Source organism: Neofelis nebulosa, chromosome 11 (assembly GCF_028018385.1).
Source record: "Neofelis nebulosa isolate mNeoNeb1 chromosome 11, mNeoNeb1.pri, whole genome shotgun sequence".
Classification (NCBI taxonomy): Eukaryota; Metazoa; Chordata; class Mammalia; order Carnivora; family Felidae; genus Neofelis; species Neofelis nebulosa.
The window spans coordinates 72457360-72483609 of NC_080792.1; the positions used below are offsets into that span (position 1 = coordinate 72457360).

At 39.7% G+C, this 26250-nt stretch overlaps 1 protein-coding gene and 1 non-coding gene across 14 annotated transcripts in view; one reads left to right on the top strand and one right to left on the bottom strand.

The window, feature by feature from the left end:
• Positions 1-1079: 1079 nt before the first annotated feature.
• Positions 1080-26250, top strand: part of MTMR3 (myotubularin related protein 3) — a 151927-nt gene continuing 126756 nt past the window's right edge. For 6 of the 13 annotated variants that reach the window (XM_058690761.1, XM_058690763.1, XM_058690758.1 and 3 more), the window contains exon 1: positions 1080-1303. The gene's annotated coding sequence lies outside the window, so the exon portion shown is untranslated. Of the gene's footprint in view, positions 1304-1531; positions 1660-26250 lie in introns of those variants that run through there. The other 7 variants (XM_058690766.1, XM_058690770.1, XM_058690767.1 and 4 more) reach the window with 3 other exon arrangements.
• Positions 7621-7728, bottom strand: LOC131490698 (U6 spliceosomal RNA). Its single transcript, XR_009251198.1, has one exon. It is a non-coding gene; the product is annotated as a U6 spliceosomal RNA (small nuclear RNA).

The window sequence follows — 26250 nt, forward strand, 5'->3', positions numbered from 1 at the left end:
TTGCTTTAAGAGCATCTTATTCTGGGCTGTATTTTCTTCATTTCTAAAATGGAGATAATAGGGGCGCTTGGGTGGCTCAGTTAAGCCTCTGACTTCAGCTCAGGTCATGATCTTGCAGTTCATAAGTTCAAGAACACCCCCTCCCCCGCTCAGCTCAGAGCCTAGAGCCTGGTTCGGATTCTGTGTTTCACTCTCTCTCTCTCAAAAATAAACTTAAAAAAATAAAAAAAAAAAAAGGAGATAATAGTATCTACCTAGTAAAGCTGTGAAGATTCAATTAGATGAATTGTATAACTGAAATTAGCTGTTAAGAAATTGCCCAATTTTTGCCATGCTCAGTTCAGGTGTGGGGATAGAGTGATGAATAAAATAATTTTATTTTCAAGTAGATTTTACATTGGAATGGGATAGAAAGACCATAAACATGAAAGATGGATAAATAATTGCAGAGAGTGCTGTGGAAGAAATATAACAAATGCAAACATAAATTTCATCTGACTAGTTCTCTTGGCTATTTTCCAGAAAAGTCAAGGGTATACCGTTGAAATGCAACTCTGAAGTTTATCTGTTAGGGCCTAAAATAATTCTGTTCTGGCTTGTAGAATTCTTCTGCAGGCTGTTGGGAATAGGGTACAATTTTTGTTTGAAAACTCATTTGTTCCAGCTGAGCTTCAGCTGAAGCAGTTTGAAATTGTTTTCGGAGTAGAACCTTGAGCACACCATACTTAATATGCATTATATTAAATTAGTTTTAGCTTCATCATAACTACAGGTGAAAAATACTACTATTCTATTTTATTGGTTGAGTGAGGCTTTGTCTCTATCAGGGCTCTAAAGCAGGGAAAAGATGCCTCTTCCAAATCTGTAGGACCACCATTGGTTTTCTTCTTTGCCTATTTCCCACCTGTTTCTGATTTCTTCACCTGGGCTCCTCCCCGCTCCCGCTGCGGAGGGCATTCAGCTCGCGTGCAGCCCCGCCTACCTCCAGGGGCGTGGCCATCGGTCCGGGCCCCGCCTTCGCCCAGCCCGCGAACGCCTGCCTTTTTTCCCTGACCGCGGATCGAGGGCCCGAGCGTGCGCGCGCGCCCCCGCTCGTGGCCCGGCTCGGCGTCAGGAGCGCGCTCTGTGTGGCCGCTGCCGCCATGTTGTTGTGGTTGTGAGAAGGCGGCGGCGGCAGCGAAGGAGCAGCCGGACGAAACGCTCCAGCGGCCCAGGCGCTGCCCCCCGCCGGCCCTGGCTGGGAGCCTAGTGGGGTGGCGGAGGAGGCCGTGCCGTGGCGGGCCTCGCCATGTCCTGCCGCCCGGTAAGAACGCACCCCCCCCCCCTCCTCCGGGGGTAAGGAGGGGCTGGAGGAGGGGCCGGCTTCGGCCCCGGCGCAGCGGCTGTCACCCTCTGAGGAGGCGGCGGCCCGCGGGGGGCTGGGGACGGCGTGCGTGGCCTGGGGAGGGGTGTCCTGGGCGGCGGCCGCGGCCGCCAGGGGGAGGCGTGGGGAGTGGGAGCGCAGTGGCCGGGCCCGGCTCGGCCCGACCCTCGGCGCGGGGGAGGCGGGGTCCCAGGCCCCGGCGGCCATCCCGGACTCGGTGCGGACGGGCCCATGGGTCTAGGGGTGTGAAATGCTACCCCGGGAGCGTCCGGGGAAGTGCTTGCGGACCCCGGGAGGTGAGTGTATGCCCCCCCCCTCCCCCCGGTTCCCGACCGGGTCTGTGGGAGTCCACTGTGGCGAGAGGCCGGAGGTCGGGGCCAGCGGAGCCCCTGAGGCGAGCGGTAAGGGCCCGGGACTTGTGGGAAGGAGGAGTGGCCGACTGTGCAGCAGGGCATCCTCCTGACCTGGTAGTACTTGGGTGGGAAGGATGGTTCGGAGGCGGTTGAGAGCTCAGGAAACACTGGGTCAGACAGCTCCGCGAAAGATTGTTATTTCTCAATTGGAAATTATGTTGCTTCGGACCCCTGCGATAATATTGTTGCTTGTACTTTGGGCTGGAAAACTTAGTTCAAAATAATGGGTTGAATTTTATAGGTGCTTTAATAAACTTCTCTGGGGTCTGGTAATCTCGTCAGTGAGTTTTGCTCTTGATCTATTGATGTTCAGGTGTGTCTTCACCAGCCTGAGGCCTAAATTCTTGATTGGTTTAATATCTTGACGTCCACTTTATCCGACGGAATCTGATTTTTCACAACAAAAAAACCGTGCATACTCTTCTGGTTGAGGTTCAACTTCGTTTTTCGTAATGTGGACGGTGATGCCATCCAAGGCTTGGGTTGAATTACACGAAATAATTTTTTACATTAAACATTTGTGATTTGTACTTGGAGAGGTGATAGGAACTTTATTCTTTCAGGTTAAAGGCTGTTTCTGTAGGATCAGAGACCCAAGTAGGGTGCATTGGTGGCATGCAGAAAGTCTTGCCTACTATAGCCTGTAACTTCGGTGGGTCACAGAGCTTACAGAATGACAGTTTTGAGTAAACCCAGTACAGTAAGTGATATTAAACTAAATTTGGAGAGTTCCCGAATTTTAAATTGGCTGCCTGTGAAGGCCTCTTTTAGCTCTAATTACCTCCCTTATTTTCAGGTGACCCAGAGCAGTTCAAGTGACCAGCATAGTGGTACAGCCCTACTTTTAGTTAATAGCAAGCCATAGGAGAATCCATGTTTCTTAGCTTGTAGGCTAGGTTTTTTAGTTCAGTGGTTACCTAAACACGGTCATCAGAAATAGTATGGACTGTCTTAAATGTTGATTCCTAAGCTCCATGCAGGACCTGGTGAATAAAAATCTCTGTGGGTGGGGCATGGGAATGCATCCTTACAAAGCTCCATGAATGATTCTGGTCAGCCAGGTTTGTGAACCTGTGAAAGTCAGCTTTAGGTCACCTTTGGTATTCCAGAGCTTTTCCATTAATTAGGACTTCTGAGAGTGCTTTTAATTCTTTATAGAGCTTTAATTCTTATAGGGAAGAAGGGGAAGCCTGAGAAACCTAAATCTGAAAATTGAGCATCTCTTAAAATATAATGGATTTAGATAGGGGAATCGGATTTGTTGCCAGAAGTTAGTTGTGCAAGTCTTTGGGAACATACCTGATAAAATTAGGTGCTGCTTGACTGGAGGTATATCTAGAGATGTATCAAAAGATCCATGGGGAAAAAAAGGAGAGTGAGAGGCAGTAAGTTTACTTCTGGCTCACAAAGGAGTTCATGGTATGTGCTTCCCAACATCTCAACATCATGGTTGCTCCTAAACCATCTGACTCAGGTTTCTAGTAAAGTGAGGGTAGGGTGGATGAGTTACCAGTCATTTGAGATGATGAGGGTTGTGCACCAGGAAGGTTTATTGTGGATTGTGAAAAGTTCTTGAAACTTGCCCCAGTCCATGAGGAGTGGTCAAGTCAGTTTTTAAAGTTTATTTTGAGAGAGAGAGTGTGAGCATGCATGGGGAAGGGCAGAGAGGGAGAGAGAGAATCTGAAGCAGGCTCAGCAGTGACAGCTCAGAGCCAGATACAGAGCTCTAACCCATGAACTGTGACATCATGATCTGAGCTGAAACCAAGAGTCGGACGCTTCACCGACTGAGCCACCCAGGTGCCCGGTAAAGTCAGTTTTTAATTCTTTTGTAGTTCTGATTAACACCTTCTGTGGTAAAAGTGGAATAGTGAATTACCCAAGAAATATTCATATTGCAGAGGGGTGTGGTGACATTCTATTTAAGTTTGGAAGAATTGGCAGAAAATGTTGGTATAGTTATGTAGAGTAGTGAAGGAGTTTGGTAAATATCCTGTCAAGTCATAGACTAGTATTTTAGAGAAATGTATCCAGTTGAGCAAAAGGCTCTTTCTGTTTTGTTTTCTTGGTGTCTTCAGTACCTAGCATAGTTCCTAGCATATATTGTGCTTTCAGATATTTGTTGAGCAAATGAATAGTATTTAAGATGGGGAAAAAAAGTTATGGTGGTTGATAACATGAGTTATTAAAAACTACGTGATACCTTGTATTGGATTAAAGAGCCAGGTTTGAGCTCGTGGTTTGGAACTTTGCAATTCCTTCAAGAGGTTCTGTATTCTAGGGGCTCCTGGCTAGCTTAGTTGGTTGAGCATGCAACTCTTGATCTCAGGGTTGTAAGTTCGAGCCCCACATTGGGTATAGAGATTACTTAAAATCTTTACAAAACAGAAGCTCCCCCCCCCCCCTTTAAGACTGTCATTGTATACTACCCTGTCCCCCAGTTTTTGGGTCTTAAATGTGTCTTTTTTAGGTGTAGTAGCCCTTTTTAGTGACATTTTATTGGATGCAGAGACAATTAGGATAACAGGAAGCTGTAGATTGACAGATTCTGTGTCATTAATTGACTGTGGGATTGCTGTTAGGAGTGTCACTTCTCTGGATCTCTGTTTTCTCATCTATATGATTAAAGGCCTATACTTGTTGATCTCAAGTAGTTTCCTCAGCCAGATTCTGCAAGTCTTTTTTATTAAAAAAAATTTTTTTTAACTTTTATTTATTATTGAGAGACAGAGAGAGACAGCATGAGAATGGGAGAGGCAGAGAGAGAGAGGGAGACACAGAATCTGAAGCAGACACAGAATCTGCACAGAGCCTGACAAGGGGCTCGAACTCACAAACCGCGAGATCATGACCTGAGCCGAAGTTGGGCGCTTAACCGACAGCCATCCAGGAGCCCCTTTTTCTTTATTTCTTTTAAAAGAAATATTATGGACAGCTCTTTCTGCCCGTGGGTCCTGTCCTTGTGCTTTAGTAAAATCACCTTTTTGTACCAAAAAACAAAAACAAATACATATTTTTTAAGCTCTACACTCAGCATGGGGCCTGAACTTGTGACCCCCAAGATCAACAGTTGCATGCTTTAACAGGTGTCCTTCTACAAATCTTTAATAATTTGTAATTATGTTACTTGGTATTCATCTTACATAGGCAGGTGAACTTTTTTAATTAAAAAAAACTAAGCCCAGCATCGGGCTCTGTGCTGACAGCTTAGAGCCTGGAGCCTGCTTCGAATTCTGTGTCTCCCTCTCTGCTCCTCCCCCACTCATGCTCTGTCTCTCTCTCTCCTTCAAAAACAATTAAAAACATGAAATAAAAAATAAAAAAAAAACTTGAACATTTTTGGGTTTTATTTTTAGCTTATAGATTGTGGACATTGTCCTAAAGTGCTCTGAAAATTGAGTGCATGTTGCAAGTATTATGCAGAAACAACATGCTTATGCTGTTGTAATTCACTTAGTGTTGAAATCAAAATGGATTTCACATGAGGAACTTCATAATTTAGTGTGAAGCCACAAGATTAAGAATGGTTTGGGGAAGTTTGTGTAATTTATGTGCCTAGTTGTTTCTTACAGACCACCCAATTCTGTAATTTTCTATGGTGAATTTATATGTAATTTTATAATCAGTGAAACATTCACTTAAGACAGTGTGAGATCAAATCCATACTGGATTCAAGTAGAATTCCTAATAGTTTTAGAGGCTATTAATGTTTACCAACATTAACATTCATTGCTGTTTTTAAGTCTTTATTTTGATACTAATATTGATACAATGCTCTCCATTTCTGTATCTAGAAACTTTTTTAAAAAAAGCTTATTTTTGAGAGCGTGTGAGTGAGTGGGGGAGGGGCAGAGAGGGAGACAGAGGATCCCTCTGTGCTGATAGAGAACCCCAAGTTGGGCTTGAACTTAGGAACCATGAGATCAGATGCTTAACTGACTGAGCCACCCAGGTGCCCCTGTATCTAGAAACTTTTAAAAAATATGTATTTTTTTTATTACGTAAACTCTATGCCCATCGTGGGGCTCTCACTCAGGATCATGAGATGAAGAGTGGCATGCCCTATTGAATGAGCCAGCCAGGTGCCCCTTGTATCTAGAAACTTAACATACCTTTTAAGTTCATATTTGTGTTAGATATTCACAATGAAAATTGTAGCATGAGAACAGGTAGAGGAGTGAATCCTGGGTTCAGGCTTGAGTTGTGTTCCTTCTTAGCTGTGTTGTTTCTGGCAAGCCACATAACCCCTCTGAACTTTAATTCCCTCATTAATAAAAGGAAGAATAATCTTTTATTTAGATAAAATGGAGATAAAATGGAATGGTGTATATGAAAAGCAGTCTAAAAAGTAAGGGTATGATATATTAGAATCCTATTTTATTTTCTTAGAAGAGTTGGCTTGTGGAGCAGTGGTAAACCTAGTATGTACTGTCAGGTGTAGAAATTACTAATGTCACCAACACGGTAACAGAAAAGATTTCTGCTTCTGTAGACCTCCTAGAGAAGCCTTTTAGCACTTGCATCCTGTATGCCAATAGGAATAGTCACAGTGTGACAGGAACTTGAGTGGGATTGGGGATGTCTCACAATTGTGCAAAGGTTTGCACTTGGAATAGATTTGCTTGATTTCACCCGTTTTGTTATATTGGAGCAGTGGTAGAAGGTGGTGGAAGGAGTTTAGTATACTCTGTGAAGTTCAGGACTATTGGTGGTAGGTGGCAACAACATTAGGGTAAAGATATCAATGTGATCTTAGAGAGAGAGAGAGAGAGGGAGGGAGGGGGAGGGAGGGAGGGAGGGAGAGAGAGAGAAAGAAAGAGAGGGAGAGGGAGAGAGAGGGAGGGAGGGAGGGAGACAGAGACAGAGGCAGGCAGAGGCAGAGAATCCCAAGCAGGCTCCACACTGTCAGCATAGGGCCTTATGTGGGGCTAAATCTCACAACTGTGAGATCCTATCCTGAGCTAAAATCAAGAGTCTGACGCTTAACTGGCTGAGCCACCAAGGTGCCCCATCAATGTGGTGATCTAAAAATAAAGCATTAAAAGAAAAAAAAAAATCACATTGCAAATGATAAATGTATTGATTCGAGAAACTTTTTATATGTTTATATACTGGGTTGCAACGAAAAAAATGTTTTTTCTTGAGTTGTTAAACTTTGAAGCAATTGCTTAGGGATATGGTATCTGGGCTTTGTAGTCAGGACGACTAAGATAGTAAAGCATAAAACAAATTAAAAACTGCAAGGAAATTATGAAGCTAGGTTAAATAAAAGCTGTTTTGTCAAGGGTAAGGTACCTTTTACCTCTGTTATAAAGTCCGTTTGATGAACAAAGGTAAGACATAGATTTATGCAAATGTTCTTAAGCAGTCTTTCCTTTTTTTTTAATTTAATTTTTATTTTTAAAAAATTTACATCGAAATTAGCATATAGTGCAACGATGATTTCAGGAGTAGATTCCTTAGTGCCCCTTACCCATTTAGCCCATCTCCCCTCCCACAACCCCTCCCGTAACCCTCAGTTTGTTCTCCATATTTGAGTCTCTTCTGTTTTGTCCCCCTCCCTGTTTTTATATTATTTTTGTTTGCCTTCTGTTATGTTCCTCTGTTTTGTCTCTTAAAGTCCTCATATGAGTGAAGTCATAGGATTTTTGTCTTTCTCTCTAATTTCACTTAGCATAATACCCTCCAGTTCCATCCATGTAGTTGCAAATGGCAAGATTTCATTCTTTTGGATTGCCGAGTAATACTCCATTGTATAGATATACCACATCTTCTTTATCCATCCATCCATCGATGGACATTTGGGCTCTTTCCATACTTTGGTTATTGTTGATAGTGCTGCTAAAAAATATGGAACGCTTCACAAATTTGCGTGTCATCCTTGCACAGGGGCTATGCTAATCTTCTCTGTAATCATTCCAATTTTAGTATATGTGCTGCCGAAGTGAGCACTTAAGCACTCTTTCCTTAAATGACTACTTGGTAACTACAGAGGTATTGTCTTGATGCTGACTACTACAAAGTATCATCTTGAATATGTCCAGGCCTGGATCTCTTTTGTACCTATTTTGTACCTATTTCACACAATATTTAGAATGATTTTATTATTAAAGATAGTAGCAAGTTTTCCTGATTTCCTCTGGGTTCTAAGTTTCCTTTTTTTTTTTTTTTAAATGTATGTTTATTAAAAAAATTTTTTTTTAATGTTAATTTTTGAGGAGGGACAGAATATGAGCAGGGGAGGGACAGAGAGAGGGAGACACAGAATCTGAAGTAGGCTCTAAGCTCTGAGCTGTTGGCACAAAGCCTGACGTGGGGCTCGAACCCACGAACTGTGAGATCATGATCTGAACCAAAGTTGGACACTTAACTGACTGAACCACCCAGGCACCCCTAAATGTATGTTTATTTTTGTGGGAGAAGGAGCGAGTGCGCATGTGAGCAGGGGAGGGGTAGATAGGAAGATAGAACTCTGAAGTGGGCTTGGGCTCCATGCTGACAGGAGAGAGCTGGATGAGGGGCTTGAAACTCACCAACCATGAGATCATGACCTGAGCTGAAGACACTTAACCAACTAAGCCACCTAGGTGCCCCCCAAGTTTAATTTTTTAGTAGCCAATGCTTTTATAACTTAGTTCCAGAAGAGAAATATAAACTCATTTCGTTCTCTTAATTATTCATAGATTGATAAGCTGGCAAAATAATGAGGAATTATCACTATATTGATAAATTCTAACATATTTGGAAAGAATTGGTCTAAAGACAAAATGGCTAATTTAAAATAGGGTAGTTTTTATTCTTTTGTTCTAAGCTTATTTTTCTATAATATAAATCTTTTTTTTTTTTTAATTTTTTTTTCAACGTTTTTTATTTATTTTTGGGACAGAGAGAGACAGAGCATGAACGGGGGAGGGGCAGAGAGAGAGGGAGACACAGAATCGGAAACAGGCTCCAGGCTCCGAGCCATCAGCCCAGAGCCTGACGCGGGGCTCGAACTCACGGACCGCGAGATCGTGACCTGGCTGAAGTCGGACGCTTAACCGACTGCGCCACCCAGGCGCCCCTATAATATAAATCTTTAATTGTAAAGTATTTAGACTGATTCCATAAATCTTATGGGGCCAAGTAGAGTGTTTATAAAGAGTGTTTTGGGGGGCACCTGGGCTCAGTTGGTGAAGCATCTGACTCTTGATCTTGGCTCAGGTCATGATCTCATGGTTGCTGAATTCTAGCCCCTGCATCTGGGCTCTGTGCTGACAGCACTGAGCCTGCTTGGGATTCTCTGTCTCCCTCTTTCTTCCCCCCCCCCCCCCCCCCCCCCGCAATAAATAAATAAACATTAAAACATTTTTGGAAGTGCTACAGGGTAATAATAAGGAATTTTAACTTAGTCTAATTTTTAAAAAAAGTTTGAGAGAATGTGCATGAGCAGGGGAGGGGCAGAGAGAGAGAGAGAGAGAGAGAGAGAGAGAGAGAGAGAGAGAATATCCCAAGCAGGCTCCTTGCTATCAGTGCAGAGCCCCATGCAGAGCTCGAACTCAGGAACTGAGATCAGGACCTGAGCTGAAACCAAGAGTCAGGCACTTAACTGAGCCAACCAGGTACCACTTACTATTTTTATTAATTTTTTAAAATGTTTGTTTATTTTTTGAGAAAAAGAGTGCAAGCGGGGGAGGGGTAAAGAGGGTGACACAATCTGAAGCAGGCTTTAGGTTCTGAATTGTCAGCACAGAGCCTGATGCAGGCCTTGAACTCATAAACCTCGAGATCGTGACCTGAGCCAAAGTTGGATGCTCAACTGACTGAGCCACCTGAGCCACCTAGGCGCCCCTAATTTAGTCTAATTTTTAATTTCAAAATCAGGTTGTTATTTCTGATTATGAAAGCTGTAAGTACATATTCAGTGTGTGTGTGTGTGTGGGAGGGGGGGAACCCTACAAAAAACAAAATTGAGATAACTCAATTGAGATAATTGAGACAATGAAATAGAGATAACCCATAATTCCACTTAAATGTGATGTTTGGTATTTTCCTTTTTTCTTATACATTATCTACTGAATACTTAAAAAGAACAACTTTCCATGTCAAATTGATGTTCTGTTAATGGTTACTTAGTGTTCTGTGATACAGATGCATCATAGTGTACAACAGTTTCCCATTAATGGACATTTTCAATTTTTCTCTTAAAACAGTGCTGTCATGAATTCTTTTGGACCTTTTTTATACAATTGTGCTACTATTTCCATAGGCTAAATTTCTAAAAGTGGGCTTACATGGTCAAAGGGTTTGTGTGCTAAAAAAAATTTTTTTAAAGATTTTTATACTTCTATATTGTTTCATAATTTTTTAATTGAGGCTTCACTTTCTTAGGGCAGTTTTAGGTTCACATAAAGATTGAGGGGAAGTTACAGAGATTTCTCACATACTTTCTTGCCAGCACACATGCATAACCTCTTCCATTTTCAGCATCTTCCACCAGAATGGCACATTTGTTACAATTGATGATGTGACATTGACACATCATAATCACCCAAAGGCCATAGTTTACTTTATGACTCACTCTTAGTATTGTGCATTCTATGGGTTTTTACAAGGTATATGACATGACATTGTAAAGACTATTTTCACTGCCCTAAAGATCTTATGTACTCCACCTATTCATTGCTCCTTTTTGCCCCCAAATGCTGGCAGGCAACTACTGATCTTTATACTGTCTTCCCCCCAAATTTTTTTTATGTTTATTTTTGTGGGGGGCGAGAGGCAGAGAGAGAGAAAGGGAGACACAGAATCTGAAGCAAGCTCTAGGCTCCAAGCTGTCAGCACAGAGCCTAATGTGGGGCTGGAACCCACGAACTTCAAGAATGCTTAACTGACTGAGCCACCCAGGTGCCCTGGGTACATTCAGATTTAAAACTCACTTGGGGCGCCTGGGTGGCTCAGTCAGTTGAGTTTCCGACTTTGACTCAGGTCATGATCTCGCAGTTCGCAGGCTCTGTGCTGACAGCTGGGAGCCTGGAGCCTGCTTCTATTCTGTCTTCCTCTCTCTCTGCCCCCTCCTGCTCGCACTGTCTCTGTCTCAAAAATAAACATTAAAAATTTTTTGAATGTATTCAAGGTGTCCTATAGATAGGATGTCTATTAAAACATTAATGTTTTTCTTTTTTTTTTATATATATCTGAGGGAGAGAGAGAGAGACAGTGTGAGCAGGGGAGGGGCAGAGAGATGGAGACAGAATCTGAAGCAGGCTCCAGGCTTTGAGCTGTCAGCAAGGAGCCTGACGCGGGGCTCGAACTCCGTGAGATCGTGACCTAAGCCAAAGTTGGATGCTTAACCGATTGAGCCACTCAGGGACCCACGATGTCTATTTTAAAGTCCCACCAACAGGGTGCCTGGGTGGCTCAGTCGGTTAAGCGTCCTACTTCGGCTCAGGTCATGATCTCGTGGTTTGTGAGTTCCAGTTCCAGTCCCGCATTGGACTCTGTGCTGACCCCTAGGATCCTGGAGTCTGCTTTGGATTCTCTATCTCCCTCTCTCTCTGCCTCTTCCCCGCTCATGCTCTCTCTCTCTCTCTCTCTCTCTCTCGCTCTGTCTCTTTCTCTCAGAAATAAATGAAACGTTAAAAAAAAATAACAAAGTTCTACCAACAGTATTTTAGTGTCCAGTTCCTCATATTCTTGCTAGTGATTTATTATCTTTTAATTTGTTGGTGGGAATTTAACGTAGTTTGGGAATAGTTTTCCTTTTGCTCTTTTTTCAGCATTGGATCTTAGCCTCTACAGTTTAACTCTGTGGAAGGGGCAAGTAAAAATGAAAGTGCAGTGACAGAATAGTCCAGTGGTCTCTAAACTTTTTGATCCTCCCAATAGCAAAAAAATTTTGAGCATTAATCCTCAATCCTGAAGTATTTAATTTGCATAAAATATGTATGGTAACAGGTTATTGTGTACCTTATAAAATATAAACAAAGAATTATCAAGGATGAGCATTAAAAATAAAATTCAAACATTTTTATTCTTTCCCCCATGGAGCATATTGGATGTTCCTTGGTGGTATATTTTACTTTGCTTTGGATATCACTGCTTTAGACTCTTAAGATTTAATGTTGGGCCTTTATGTATGATTGTTTTTGGGCATTTCCTCTGGTTCTGCAGATGGTCCAGCCTAATTGGATTATGATAGTCTTTAAAGCGTCCCATGCATTTGAGAGTCATATCTGCAATAAGGGCAAACATAAACGTTGTTCAAAGTACAGTTTGATAATCTTTTGTCGTTGTTGAGGTAGTTGAATTCGAAAAGGGAAAATCATAGAATAGGAAACAATCTAAGTAGTCTATTCCTCTTAGATTTGAAGAACTGGTATTGTGTAAGGTATATTTTAAAATGTGCTTTATGGAAAGTGGTTTGGTTATAACATAGCTCTGTTTTCCAAGAGCTTAGAGACTGAGGGAAGGGATGAATAATTGCTACTTTGCTTGTGAAGTACCACAATTAACATGTCACTGTAACTCCACTTGGAAGAGCCTGAACCTTTTACTTTTAAAAAGTGCTTTATTGGGCTGAAACTTTCTATGGTGAATCTTCGATTAAAAAGTAACTTTATATGCTAAGCAAAATTAGAGAAAGACAAGTATCTTATGACTTCACTCATATGAGGACCTTAAGATACAAAACAGATGAACATAAGGGAAAGGGAAGCAAAAATAATATAAGAACAGGGAGGGGGACAAAACATAAGAGTCTTAAATATAGAGAACAAACAGGGTTGCTGGAGGGGTTGTTGGGTAGGGGGATGGATGGGCTAAAGGGTAAGGGGCTTAAGGAATCTACTCCTGAAATCATTGTTGCACCATATGCTAACTTGGATGTAAATTATAAAAAATAAATTACAGAAAGTAAAAAAAAAAAAAAAAGTAACTTTATTAAGTTTGAATAAGTTGCTTTTGATTTGTGCCCCCTCCCACCAAGTTATGAAATCAGGAAGTGGTGCTTTTTGTATTAGAAAGATGAGTCTCCCTTTGTCCTCCCATCCTGGGGAACTTAATTTCAGTTATTTCATACAGGTAGGTCATTGTCAGAGAAAGATAATATTAAGGTCTTAGAGATTGTGAAAAGCAAACTCGTGTGATTATTTTTTGCCAGCTGAAAGAAATGAGATAATTTACATTGAAGATGATTGCTGTATACAGTACTTTGGAAAAAAGGCTAGGTATCTCTTTTTAAACCTTATGATTTATAAGGTGCTTTCAAGTGTATTCTTAGACCCTCAAGGATTTTAAGAGCATAATTTAATGAGTGATGATTTCCATTCCTTTGAGGCTACATGCATTGTGTTTGACATCATCTTTAAAGAGGTAGACTGTAAGCCCTACAGAAGTAAGTATTGATGGCTGTTCTCCCTCATTCCCCAGCACTTATATAATGCCCAGTACATAGTAAACTATTAATGTTTATGGACTGTTTAAACTCTTACATATTTTTTACACGTGTAAATAAGTAATAGTGTTATAAAACCTATAGTTAAAATTTTCTGTAGTTCTTTTATCTGATGTGCACAGAAAATGTTTTTTTTTGGGGGGAGAGGATATTTATTTTACGTTAGCCTTTCATAGATCTTATTTTTTATTTTTTTTTTTCAGCCTTTCAGATATTTTACCTTCTCCTAAGGATAGTATCAAGGCGACAGAAAAATCAGTCTTGATTTAATTCCTTTTACTATGTGTGTCCTTTTTACTGCCAAGATCTGTATGTGTGTGTGTATGTGAGAGCTTTATGCAGTAGGTTGCTACTTAAAAAGGAAACATTAGTCTGTCTTTGGGTATATAGTGGTTCTTGAAACATGGACTCCATGGTTTGCCATGGGGTGAATGAAAAGGAGCACATGTGATTTTTCTCATTTGTCTCATTACTCTCCAGTTCCATATTATATGTGGTTTTGGCTTAGAAAACACTGAAGAAAATTAGTCTTCCAAAGAACTAGTATGTTTTTTCCCTTGTGTTCAGGTGTACCTAAAATCTTGTTTAGTTAGTGAACTAATATATTTTTATAAATAAGAGGGAGAGACCTTGGAAAGATAAGAATAGAAATACTGTGATTAATTTCTGGCTAGTGGGATAGTATAGCTGTTTTCTGCTTCATATCCTTCTGTAGTTTTCCAATTTTCTAGGAGCATGCAGTACTCTTATGATTAGGAAAAACTGCTATTTTAAAGTGCATTTTAATGTCTTTAGTTTTCATTGAGTGTCTTATGAGGGTTTAAATCATAGTCACCAGTGAGAAAGTGGGTAGTTAACTGGCTCCAGTTCCTAAGCATGGTGGCAGTTGTAGGAAGTGGTAGGGGAAGACTGGGGCAAACTTATTTGAATTTTTTCACTGTAAACTCCATTATGACTGAGATTGCATTTTGATCAAATTTAAACACAAGACCTCCATCTAATTTTCTTCTTGCTGATGAGCTTATTTGAGAATTATGAATGATGCTTTGAAAGGAAAAATCAGATTGTGTGAATCCTAAACACAGGACTCACCTGAATTCCCACTTCTGCTGACTTGCCAGGTGGACTTGAACAAGTTCTGTAGTGGTGTGTGTGTGTGTGTGTGTGTGTGTGTGTGTGTGTGTGTATGTTGTAAATATCAAGTGGGATTATAGCAACTCAGAAGTGATAGGATTTTTATGTGTGTAATTTGAACTGGAGGTTTGTTTATTTTAAGATCTTATTTTTAAGTAATCTCTGTACCTGGTATGGGGCTTGAACTTAGAACATGTGGTTCTTGATCTTGGGGTTTTATCAACTGAGCCAGCCAGGTGCTCTAGAACTGGAGGATATTTAGATAAATGACTTTTATGAGGATGTAGCCTCTTTGGGGTTTCGGTATTAATATACAGCTGGAAGTTGAGCCACTGTAAGTTTATATACTAATCATGATATTTTAGGAAGATCTATGTAATATATCCTTTAGGGTTTAAGTGATTAGATAGAGCCTATCAGTGTGTGTTTTTAGTTTTCTGCACATTAAATTTTAGATTTCTGGGATAAGGCATTTGTACTTATCTATTTATTTTTTTAAAGAGTAAGAGTAAAATTGAAGAGACATCAAGGTAATAAAGGTAGGTACTAAAGTTCATGGGGGCTTTTTAGTTACAAGTTTTATAGCAAAGAATAACAAGCCTGTCCAAAAAAAAAAAAATACCCTATAGAAGTCTACAAAGCCAATTCTCCTCTGTTCCTAAATTCCATACCCTGCCTTTCCTTTTTTGAATGTAAAATTTAGGGCACCTGGGTGGCTGTTGGTTAAGCATCTGACTTCAGCTCAGGTCATGGTCTTGCAGTTCTTGAGTTTGAGCCCTGCATCAGGGTCTCTGCTGTCAGCATAGAGCCTGCATCAGATCTTCTGTCCACCTCTCTCTCTGCTTCTCCCCTGCTCACTCTCTCTCAAAAAATAAACATTAAAAAAAATTAAGATTTAGATATTTCAAAAATTCAGAAAAATAGAGAATAATTTAACAAATGCCATGTACTTAATAGGTGTTGATTTAGATTTGACATCTTGTTAGATTTGTCTGAAGGTGTGTTTATATATCTTTAATAATTTTTTTAATGTTTATTCATTTTTGAGAAACAGAGCATGGGTGGGGGAGGGGCAGAGAGAATGAGACAGAATGGTAGGCTCCAGGCTCTGAGCTGTCAGCACAGAGCCCGATGTGAGGCTCAAACTCATCAACTGCAAGATCATGACCTGAGCTGAAGTCAGACACTTAACTGACTGAACCACCCAGGTGCCCCATAGGTATACCCATTTTTAAAGACTATGTGGTAATTAATTTTTAATTTTTTTTGTATTTAATTTTTTAAAACATTTATTTAATTAATTTTGAGAGAGAGAGAGGCAGGAAGGGAGGGAGAGAGAGAATCCCAAGTAGGCTCTGCACTGTCAGCGCAGAGCCTGATGTGGGCTTGAACTCGTGAGATCATGACCTGAGCCAAAATCAGGAGTTGGACACTTAACTGACTGAGCCACCCAGGTGCCCCTGAAACTTTTTAAAGTTTATCTGTACACCCAGTGTGGGGCTCTAGCTCACTACCTCAAGATCAAGAGTTGCATGTTCCACCAGCTGAGCCAGCAAGGCAACTGTAGTTTTTTGTTTTTGTTTTTTAAACTTTTTATAGACACACTACAATTATCCTAGTCCCTTACTAATTGACAGCTAGGGATTTATTTATTTTTTTATTTTTTTGCTTTTTTTAAATTCTCAGAAGTGTTGTCTGTAATGGATAGTCTTGTACTTTATACTTTTGAACAGCACGATGATTTCAACAGAAGTAGTTCTGTGGAATAAATTCTTGGAGAATAGAATTGCATGTAATAAATATTGAGCTTTTATATTAAAGCTAAACCAGTATGCATATTTGTGACTTTCTTATTCCTGGTCTGTTCATTTAGGTCTGTTCAAAATTGGTGCTATGTATGAGATACTGAGATGGATAGTTTCCTGGTATACAGACTAATACATTAAAATTGCATTGTAGAGGGGCACCTGGTCAGCTCAGTGGGTAGAGTATGCAACTCTTGGGCTTGGGCGTATGAGTTCACACACCACATTGAGCATACAGCTTATTTAAACAAAAAAATGCATAGTAGAGACTAAGAAGAGTCTCAGCTTTATGTAGGTAAGGCACACAAAGCTGAGATTGGGAAATGGTTTTGGTTTTGTTAGCCAGGACAGAAGATCGAAGATTCAAAGACAAATTTGTAAAGTGTGTTGACTACGAATTGTTGAAATCAAATGATTAAGGTGTTTGAATTTTCTTTTACTCTCTGTACTGAGCTCTTTCTTGAGATCAAAGGAAATTTTGGGGAAGATATGTCTAGTGGCACTGTGCATAATTGGGAGCAGGCGAAGATTGGAAAACAGTGAAGAATTTGTACTGTACATAAAATTAGGTAACAAGGACCTGAATTGTGGTGGTGGGCAAGGTGGTAATTCAGATGACCAGATTAAAGTAAAAGATTTAGTTGACATGCTGAAGGAAATAGGCAAACATTTGTGAACTAGTTGAACGGGAAGTAAGCAAGAATTCAAAGTTGGTGGGTTTTGGGTCTTGGTGAATAGTGATAGTACAGAAATGTGAAATTGGGAGGAAGAGCTGGTTTTGGAAAAGGACTAAAATGAAATCCTTCACAGATTTAACATTGAGGCCAGGGGATATACAAGTAAAAATGTCCTGCAGGAGTTTGGAGATACAGAATTTGAGGTAGAAGGGTAGGTAGGCCTTATCTGGATGTGATCTTGAACCTAGAAGAGTCAAAGATTGACTTTTAGGGGGTGGTGGAAGAAGATAAATTAAAACTTTTAAATTAGGTTAATGAGGCACAGTGGAAGCAGAGAAGAGAGGATTTACAAATTAAGTGATAATCAGTTAAGTTTGAGTGAAATGAGAGAAAATGAGGGCTAAGGAAATAACTGGATTTGGTGATTCATACTAGTCATTGATCATAATTCTTTTAGATTAATTTTAGCATAGTAAAGGGCTGAGGGTGAGTGGGAGATGAGACAGCATATATAGAACCAGTGCTGGGGCACCTTCTGAATCTGACTTCTGATTTCAGCTCAGGTCATGATCTCATGGTTTGTTAAGTTTGAGACTTGTGTTTCTTGTTAAGTTTGAGACTTGGGATTCTCTGTCTTCCTCTCTGTCTGCAACCTTGCTCGCTCTCTCACAAGTAAATTAAAAAAAAAAAAAAGGGCCAGTGCTGGTCAGTAGAACTTCCTCTGTAGAACTTCCTCTGATGATACTTCTGACATTCAGTCAGTATCTGCACTGTCTAGTACATATTGAGCATTTGAAATTTGGCTACTTTGACCAACGAACTAAATTTAGCTGTATATGGCTAGTGGCTGTCATGTTGGATAGCATGGATTATGGACTCAGTGAAGCAGATGTAGATTAAGCCATAGGAAGAAATCTCCGGATAAAATAGATGCATTTAGTTATCTAAAAATTTGTTGCAATGCAATCAAAATGTTGTTGGAATTATATATTCTAGTGCAAACCAGATTTTTACATTTTTTTTTTGTGTTCGGTGTTGGCAATAATTGATAATTCTTACCAGTGTATAAGAGCAACATTAAAGAATATAATTTTAAGACAATTATGGTCTGAAATCTCTTCGTGGTGTTTTTTTCTTGTCTGGAAAAAAGTTGCAATTCAAATTTTACTGATGAAATAATATTTATTGAGACATTTTGGGTCTATGCTTTTTTCAACTAAAAGTAACAAAAAAATTTCTATCTTAGAAATCTCATTGGGGACTCTTAACCATCAATTTGTTCTCTATAATTATCAGAGAGGTAGGGGGATGGGTGAAATAGGTGATGGATTTTAAGGAGTGCATTTGAAATAAAAGCTTAAATTTGTTTTATTTTTTCGAGAAAAAAGAAATCTCATTGAGAGAGGGAATACCAGCTATACTTTAAAATAAATCAATATTTAGATATTTTTATTGCTTGAGAAATGGTTTGCTTTGAGAATGATTTATGGTTTAAATTTGAGTATTTGGTAGTGTTGAGAGAATGTTTCTTTTTTTTTTTTAATGTTTTATTCTTGAGAGAGCGTGCACAAGCAGGGGAAGGGCGGGGGAGGGAGGGTGGGGAACAGAATCTGAAGTGGGCTTGGTGCTGACAGCAGAGAGCCCAATATGGGGCTTGAACTTGGAAACTTCAAGCTCATGACCTGAGCCGAAGTCAGACACTTAGCTAACTCAGCTACCCTACGAACGTTTGTTATCTGGCTAACCTTTTGTTTGCAAAAAGAAGAATTAAAAGTATACATGAAAGAACCTATTTATAAGACAATAAACTGTGTAATTCCATTTCTATAAGGTTTAAAAAACAGACAGTGGAAGTCAGGATAATGGAATGGAAGTCAGTAGATGGTAATGGAAGTCAGAATAATGGTTATCTTGGGGCACCTGGGTGGCTCAGTCGGTTGGGCATCTGACTTCGGCTCAGGTCATGATCTCACGGTTTGTGGGTTCGAGCCCTGCAGCAGGCTCTGTGCTGACAGCTCAGAGCCTGGAGCCTGCTTGGGATTCTGTGTCTCCCTCTCTCTCTCTCTCTCTCTCTCTCTCTCTCAAAAATAAATAAACATTAAAAAAAAATAAAGTGTTCTCTCTCTTTACATTCCTATATAAAACATACATCCTAATTAAAAAAAAAAAGAATAATGGTTATCTTGGTGGTGAGCATAAGGGAGACTTTAGGAGTGCTGGTAATATTCTATGTCTTGATCTGGGTGATGATTTTTTATTTTAACTTCTTTTAATTTTGAGAGCACGTGTGCACACGTGTGCACACGTTGGGGAGGGTCAGAGAGAGAGGGAGAGAGAGAATCCTAAGCAGGCTCTGCACTGTCAGCGCTGAGCTTGATGTGGGGCTTGAACTATGAACTGTGAGATCATGACCTGAGCTGAAATCAAGAGTCAGATGCTTAACTGACATAGCCACCCAGGTGCCCTTGGGTGATGATTTCATTGTTGTCTTCAGGCAACTGTTTATGAGAATCATTGAGTTTTATACCTATGTGCACTTTCTGTATGTATGTTATACCTGTTTTTAAAACTTAAACCCTCTCACAAAATTTTAGTAAACATCAGTTGAACGTGTCTCCCTTTAGCTCTTTAAATTTTTCTACTTCTGTTCATAAAGAAATATACTTAATGATGAAACATTTTGCCTTTTTCAATTATATAAAACATACAGATACAGAGGAGTGCACAAACAAGTGTATAGCTTAATGAATTTTCAAATGAATAAATTGGAGGGTTTTTTACATAATGTTTATTTAAAAAAGGTTTTTAATTTTTTTATTTTTTCATGTTTATTTTTGAGAGAGATAGACATAGAGTGTGAGTGCAGGAGGGTCAGAGAGGGAGACACAGAATTTGAAGCAGGCTCCAGGCTCTGAGCACAGAGGCCAACCCGGGGCTGGAACTCATGAACCATGAGATCATGACTGAGCCAAAGTTAGAGGTTTAACTGACTGAGCCACCCAGATGCCCCTAAATGTTTATTTTTGAGAGAGAGCACGACAGTGCACCAAGTGGAGGAGGGGTGGAGTCGGGGAGGACAGAGGATCTGAAGCAGGCTCTGTGCTGACAGCAGAGAGCCGATGCGGGGCTTGAACTCGCAAACCATGAGATCATGACCTGAGCTGAATTTGTACGCTTAACTGAGTGAACCACCCAGGTATCCCAAGGAGGGTTTTTTTTTTGTTGTTGTTGTTGGTTGTTTTGTTTTTGGTGTGTCACACCTGTGTCCATCAGAAGGGGAGGAGTTGATGGGGGGCCAAAATACTAGGAGCAGTCTTCTGAAATCTCAGAACCGCAGATCCTCATCTTGACTCTGCCTTCACCTTACTATCTCTTTGGACAAGTCATTTAACTTATTTGAGCCTTAGATTTTTCTGTACAACAGCGGTAATACTTAATGTTCTTTGTAAGGTGACTCGGTGCAATTCAGGTAAAATTATAGGAGCAAAGAATGGTATTACTAGATAGGTGTTTGGGGCATTGAATTTAGGTCTCTTACCTTAAAGGGCAGAATTGTGATAGATAAAGGTAAAATGATTTGTCCAAGGACACATAGCTCATTATTATTAACTTATATCAGCTTAAAACTTTCTGAGGCTTAATGTCATGCACTATTCTAAATGATTACATGTGTATTAACTCATTTGTCTAGAATTATTCCCAGAGGTAGGTATAATTATTCTAATTTACTGATAAGAAGATTGAGGCAAAATGAGATTAAATAACTTGCCTGGATAGTTGAGTTCTTGAACCTGAGCTCTTAACCATTTTGCTATCCTGCCTAGTTAAGTGAAAGCATTTAAAATTTTTAGGCAAATGTTAGTATCTTTCAATAATCTCTTGGAGGTTGGAGATCTTGGAGATCATGACCTGAGAAGAGATTGAGTTGGATGCTTAACGACTGAGCCACCCAGGTACCCTGAGAATAATTTGTTATGTAAATAATCTTGTAGTGTAAACTGTAAATCATTAGAATTTTCTTTAAGGAAGTAGGCAGACATACTTAATCAATGGATAAATTTGCTTATAAAACTCCTTAGTGCATTAGTTCATATTTTATATTTTCAGTAGCTCTTGAATTGTGAGTCCTTGACTTTGTTTTATTCCTCTAAGTGGCAAAATGGTTACGTAATTGGTTGATAAATAAAACATGTTTAGCTACAGAATTCCTGCTCCATTTCCTCCCTTCTCCCAAGATGGCTGGAAGTATTAATATTGGTAGCAGTAGATTCATGTAAACAAGATATAAAGCTTCTGTTTCGTGGTTTATGGTTGATTAGCTACTTGAATTAAATTACCCTCTTTGTCACTAGGTAGTGAACTTTGCAAGTTAATGTTTTGAGGTTCCAATTCTGACCCTGCAGAGGACTATAGAAACCATAGGTGGTTTCACACTTTCAAGAATTGTGTGTGTGTGTGTGTGTGTGTGTGTGTGTGTTTCTTTTGTTTAGTCTAGAATCTTAGCTTAAACCCTTTAGATTTAAATCCTATGATTGAAGTACTTGGTGTACAGAGCTATAGATTCTTGCAGGAGTGTACATTTCTTCTGAGTTAAAATATTCAGGAAACAGAATATTGTGTTTAGAACCAGGAGATACTACATTTCAAATATGACCATTTGGTAAGTGAATTATTTTGTTTGTAGGCTATCATGTTTCTAGCCTTTTTACATGAAAATACCTACCTGGAGATGCCCAACCTTGACAGTAATGGAGATTGTAAATTAACAGTTAGTTTTCTGTATGTGGTTGCTTGATAGGGACAAGACTTATGCTTTTGCTTTTTCTGATACTACACTGTTGGTGATCCAAGTCTAGAATTCCAGCGTAAGGTTGCCAATATTAAAAAGATGGGAATATGGAGGTAACAACTATGGGTCTAATATTACAGATAAGATTTTAATTAGCTGTATTAGTTGCCACTTAATTTTCACTGCTATCTTTGAAGTAGGCAGGGCAGGCCATATTGTTACTCACACTTTACAAGTGAATAATTTGTTTCACTGCTGTCAGGACTTGTCTGAAGTTGCACTGCTAGTGAATAGCTGAGTTAGAACCCAGATCTTCTGACATCAAGTTGTATATTATTTGCACTATTGTGGTTTAGTGTGGTGAATGGTGAATAAGAGCCCAGGCGTGGGTTTAAATTGTGGCTCCACCACTAGTACCTCCCTGTGATAGGCAAATTCCTTAACTTTTCTGTGCCTCAGGGTTCTCAGCTTTCAAATGGGAATAATGGTGCTTAACTCTTAGTGCTTTTATGAGGATTCAGCAAGTGCTTCTAATAGTAGCTAGCCTGTAGTAAGCACTCCATATGTGCCAGTTGCAGTTGGTGCTGTTATTCTTACAGTGATAACAGTAACACTGCCTCTTTCCACAGGGATCAGTGTTAGAGTTGAGAGAAGGTGAATGCAAGATACTCCAAGATGGGGGCCCCGGGTGGCTCAGTCATACATCTGACTTTTGATTTTGGCTCAGGTCATGATCTCATGGTTTGCGGAATCAAACACCATGTTGGGCAGCGTGGAGCCTGCTTGGAATTCTCTTTCTTCCTCTCTCTGCACATCCCCCCCATAACTAAAAAAAAAAAAAAAAAAAAAGGGATATTCAAAGATGATAGATTTAGTATCCAGAAGAATAAGTAGCGAGGGTAATTGATTTTGGCATAAAAATGAGGGTTGTTGGTATGTGTTTGTGTATGCTTGCACACGTCTTTTAAACATGGAAACAATTGGACATTGGACATAAGTACAAATAGAGTAAGCAGTTAGAGCTTTAGGACAGGGCTGAGGAGGATGACTAGAGCTGGAGGTAAATTTTTTAATCACCGTCACAGATGATGTATGGGAAACTTACTTTGCACCAAGGTTTAAACAACATCAAGTTGTTGCCCTCTTAATGTATGGTTCTCAGAGCTTTGTTACATAAGCAATAAGAAGCTTACCATACATATTCTGTTTTTAGTAGTTACACAGAGAATAATACAGAAACTCGGCATGTATCCTCAAGGGAGTGCATCTCCTTAAAATAATAGATTACCAAGTATTTCTTTTTTTTTTTTAAATTTTTTTTTTCCAACGTTTTTTATTTATTTTTGGGACAGAGAGAGACAGAGCATGAACGGGGGAGGGGCAGAGAGAGAGGGAGACACAGAATCGGAAACAGGCTCCAGGCTCCGAGCCATCAGCCCAGAGCCTGACGCGGGGCTCGAACTCACGGACCGCGAGATTGTGACCTGGCTGAAGTCGGACGCTTAACCGACTGCGCCACCCAGGCGCCCCGATTACCGAGTATTTCTTGAGCTCTTTTACTATAACTCTTAAGGGCTAGGGAATTCTGAAGTGTAAGTTAGAGGATTATGCCTTTTGGTGCTTGGGTCCTTGTATGTAGATGAGGTACTTGATAATAAGATAATGTACTTTCAAGCATTCTAATTTTTTTTTAATGTTTATTTTTGAGAGAGAGAAAGAGCATGAGCGGGAGAGGAATAGAGAGAGAGGGAGACACAGAATCTGAAGCACGCTCCCGGCTCTGAGCTGTCAGCACAGAGCCCAATGCGAGGCTTGAACCCACAAACTGAGATCATGACCTGAGCCACCCAGGCGCCCCTCTTTCAAGCATTCTAAATTAAATATAAGTTGTTCGAATTTACTTGTTGGAAGGGGATATCTTTGCTTTACTGTAATAATGCTATAAAGAATTACATATTTTATATATTCTTAGAGTTTTTGAATTTGCAGTTATTGTATACTTAGATCTTTTCTCCCGTGGATATTAAAGCAACTTTTCTGGGTTTTTATGGGTGCATATTTTAAATTTATACACTAAAATTCTGTGTAAGCATATCTTATTTATTTTTTAAAAATGTTGTTTATTTTGAGAGCGAGAGAGCATGCATGCGTGAGTTGGGGAGGGGCAGAGAGAGTGGGAGAAAGAATCTCTAGCAGGCTCCATGTTGTCAGTGCAGAACCCGACATGAGGCTCAATCCCACAAACTCGTTAGATCATGACCTGAGCTGAAATTAAGAGTTGAACGCTCAACTGACTGAGCCACCCAGGCACCTCTGCATAAGCATATTTAAAATTATGGTTTCTTTCTTTACTTTTTTTTTTTTTTTTTTTTAGGTTTTATTTATTTATTTTAGAGTGCAAGAAGGGGAGAGGCAGAGAGAGGGAGACAGAGAATCCCAAGCAGGCTTGGCACTGCTAGCACGGAGCCCGACATGGGGCTCCAACTCATGAAACTTAAGGCCATGACCTGAGCTGAAATCAAGAGTCGGACGCTTAACTGACTGAGCCACCCAGGCACCCCTAAATTATGGTTTCTTAAACCTGTTACTCTGTATATATTAGCTTTTTTTTTTTTTTTTTCAGAGTCATTATGTAACCTTTTACTGACAAACCTGAATCAAGCTCTGAGCATCTGAAGAGTCTAGATTCATCCTGAATATTTGCTTTCAAGTTAGGGTTTAAAGTTTATAGGAAAAACTTTGGTGTCTTCTAAAGAGAACAATACATGAATATTTATCTTACTTTGTATATCCTGAAAATGAAGTGTTATTACTGTCTATTATTTTCTTCAGAGCTAGCTAGGAAACTATTTAGTTGTATTACACGTACCACTCCTCTGTTCCCAACAGTGTTTCACCTTCTTGAAACTAAGAATTACACATTTATTTTTGTTTTATTAATGGGTTCTTCTAAAAAGGTATAGTGGAGTAGATTTTTTTCCCTTCAGAGATACTTGATGGACCGTCAGAGAATTCTTGGATATTTCAAGCTTTTATTAACCTCAAAATACTTCAGCTCTTTTACCTGATACAGAAAAGATAAGATGAGATTTCTTCCTCGAGGGCATAAAAACTTTTAAGTGTACCTATTTGCATAAAATTTACTTAAAAACATCAGATTTTACAAGAAATTTTTGAACTCTTGCACATAAGAGAATTTTTTTTACTATGATTCTATAAAAACTCCTTTGTATTGGTTATTCATCCCTTCTCTTATTAAAACATGTGAGTGGCTTGTTTGAATATGTCTCTGGGTCCTTTCTTTGATAAACACTTTGAGGAACTCTTTTGAAATAGTGTTTTGGCCACCATATCAACTCTACAAAAATATGGTTTCATGATAAACTCAACAAAAAGCACATTGGCAGCAGTCCAGAAGCTGACTCATTGAGGAGTAATGATAGACACTTTGAAGGGAATGGCCTATCACAGGGTCCTATTTCAAAGCTTCATGCTATGATTACATCAGTGATAGGCAGCCAAGAAATCAAGATGAGAGCTTGCTTGTATCTCCTGGGAATAATAGTAGGAAGGACTGAAGTAGTAGGATGCAAGTAAAACTTTTTCCTAACAATCTTGTAAAACTTGGGGATGGGAAATAAGGTGAAAATTCAGAATGGTAGTGACCTTTGTAGGGCTGCAGTGGCATTTCCTTTTTGAGCCTGGATGAAAATAGCCTTGTAGTGACTAAGGGTTAACTCAAGGAGCTCAATGCCATATCAGTTTTCTAGAGCTCAGGGAATATACTTAGCTCAGTAGTAAGCACAAGTATCATGTTCATGTCAGACACTGTAGGTACTGTTTCCTACTTGAACAGAGCAGAAGAAACCAAAGCAAGACCAGAATCAGTACAGTTTTGAGGAATGGACCCTTTGCCTACTAGCACTGCACTTTTTAGGAGTAAAAATAGTATGAAGGTAGACTTGCTTCCAAACTGTGAAATAAATATTAATTCTGATTGTTTCTGTGGATTAGAATAATTGCAGCTCTATTTCTAAATCCAATTTCATAGTCTTAAGTTTTTCTGGGTGGCAAATTAATCTTCTGTAATCACTAACAAAGATCACTTAATTGTTGACTCTGGAAATAGCGGTATGTCCTTTATGTGTTGTTCAAGGTTGTCTCTCAGATAAGAAAACACCTTAATAATCTGAAAATATTTTTCAGAGATAAAGCTAAGTGAATATGCCATGGTGATAGATCAACCCGTTTTTTATTGTAGTACTGTTTCTCAATATTGTTGTACATGGTAGCTCTTTCCTGTGGAATATTATGAAAGATAGCTTTTAGGAATTTGCTACATTCTTTCAAGCATAATATTTAGGAATGAAAAGTTAGTATTCAGAGTACTGTCATTTCATATTTTTTTCTCCAGAATGTGCCTTTCAAAAGGTAAAAGTGCTCTCTGCTCACCCTTCCTTCCTTCCTTCCTTCCTTCCTTCCTTCCTTCCTTCCTTCCTTCCTTCCTTCCTTCCTTCCCTCCTTCCCTCCTTCCCTCCTTCCCTCCTTCCCTCCCTCCCTCCCTCCTTCCCTCCCTCCCCTCCTTCCCTCCTTCCCTCCCTCCCCCTTTTTCTCTTTCTTTCTCTCTTTCCCTCT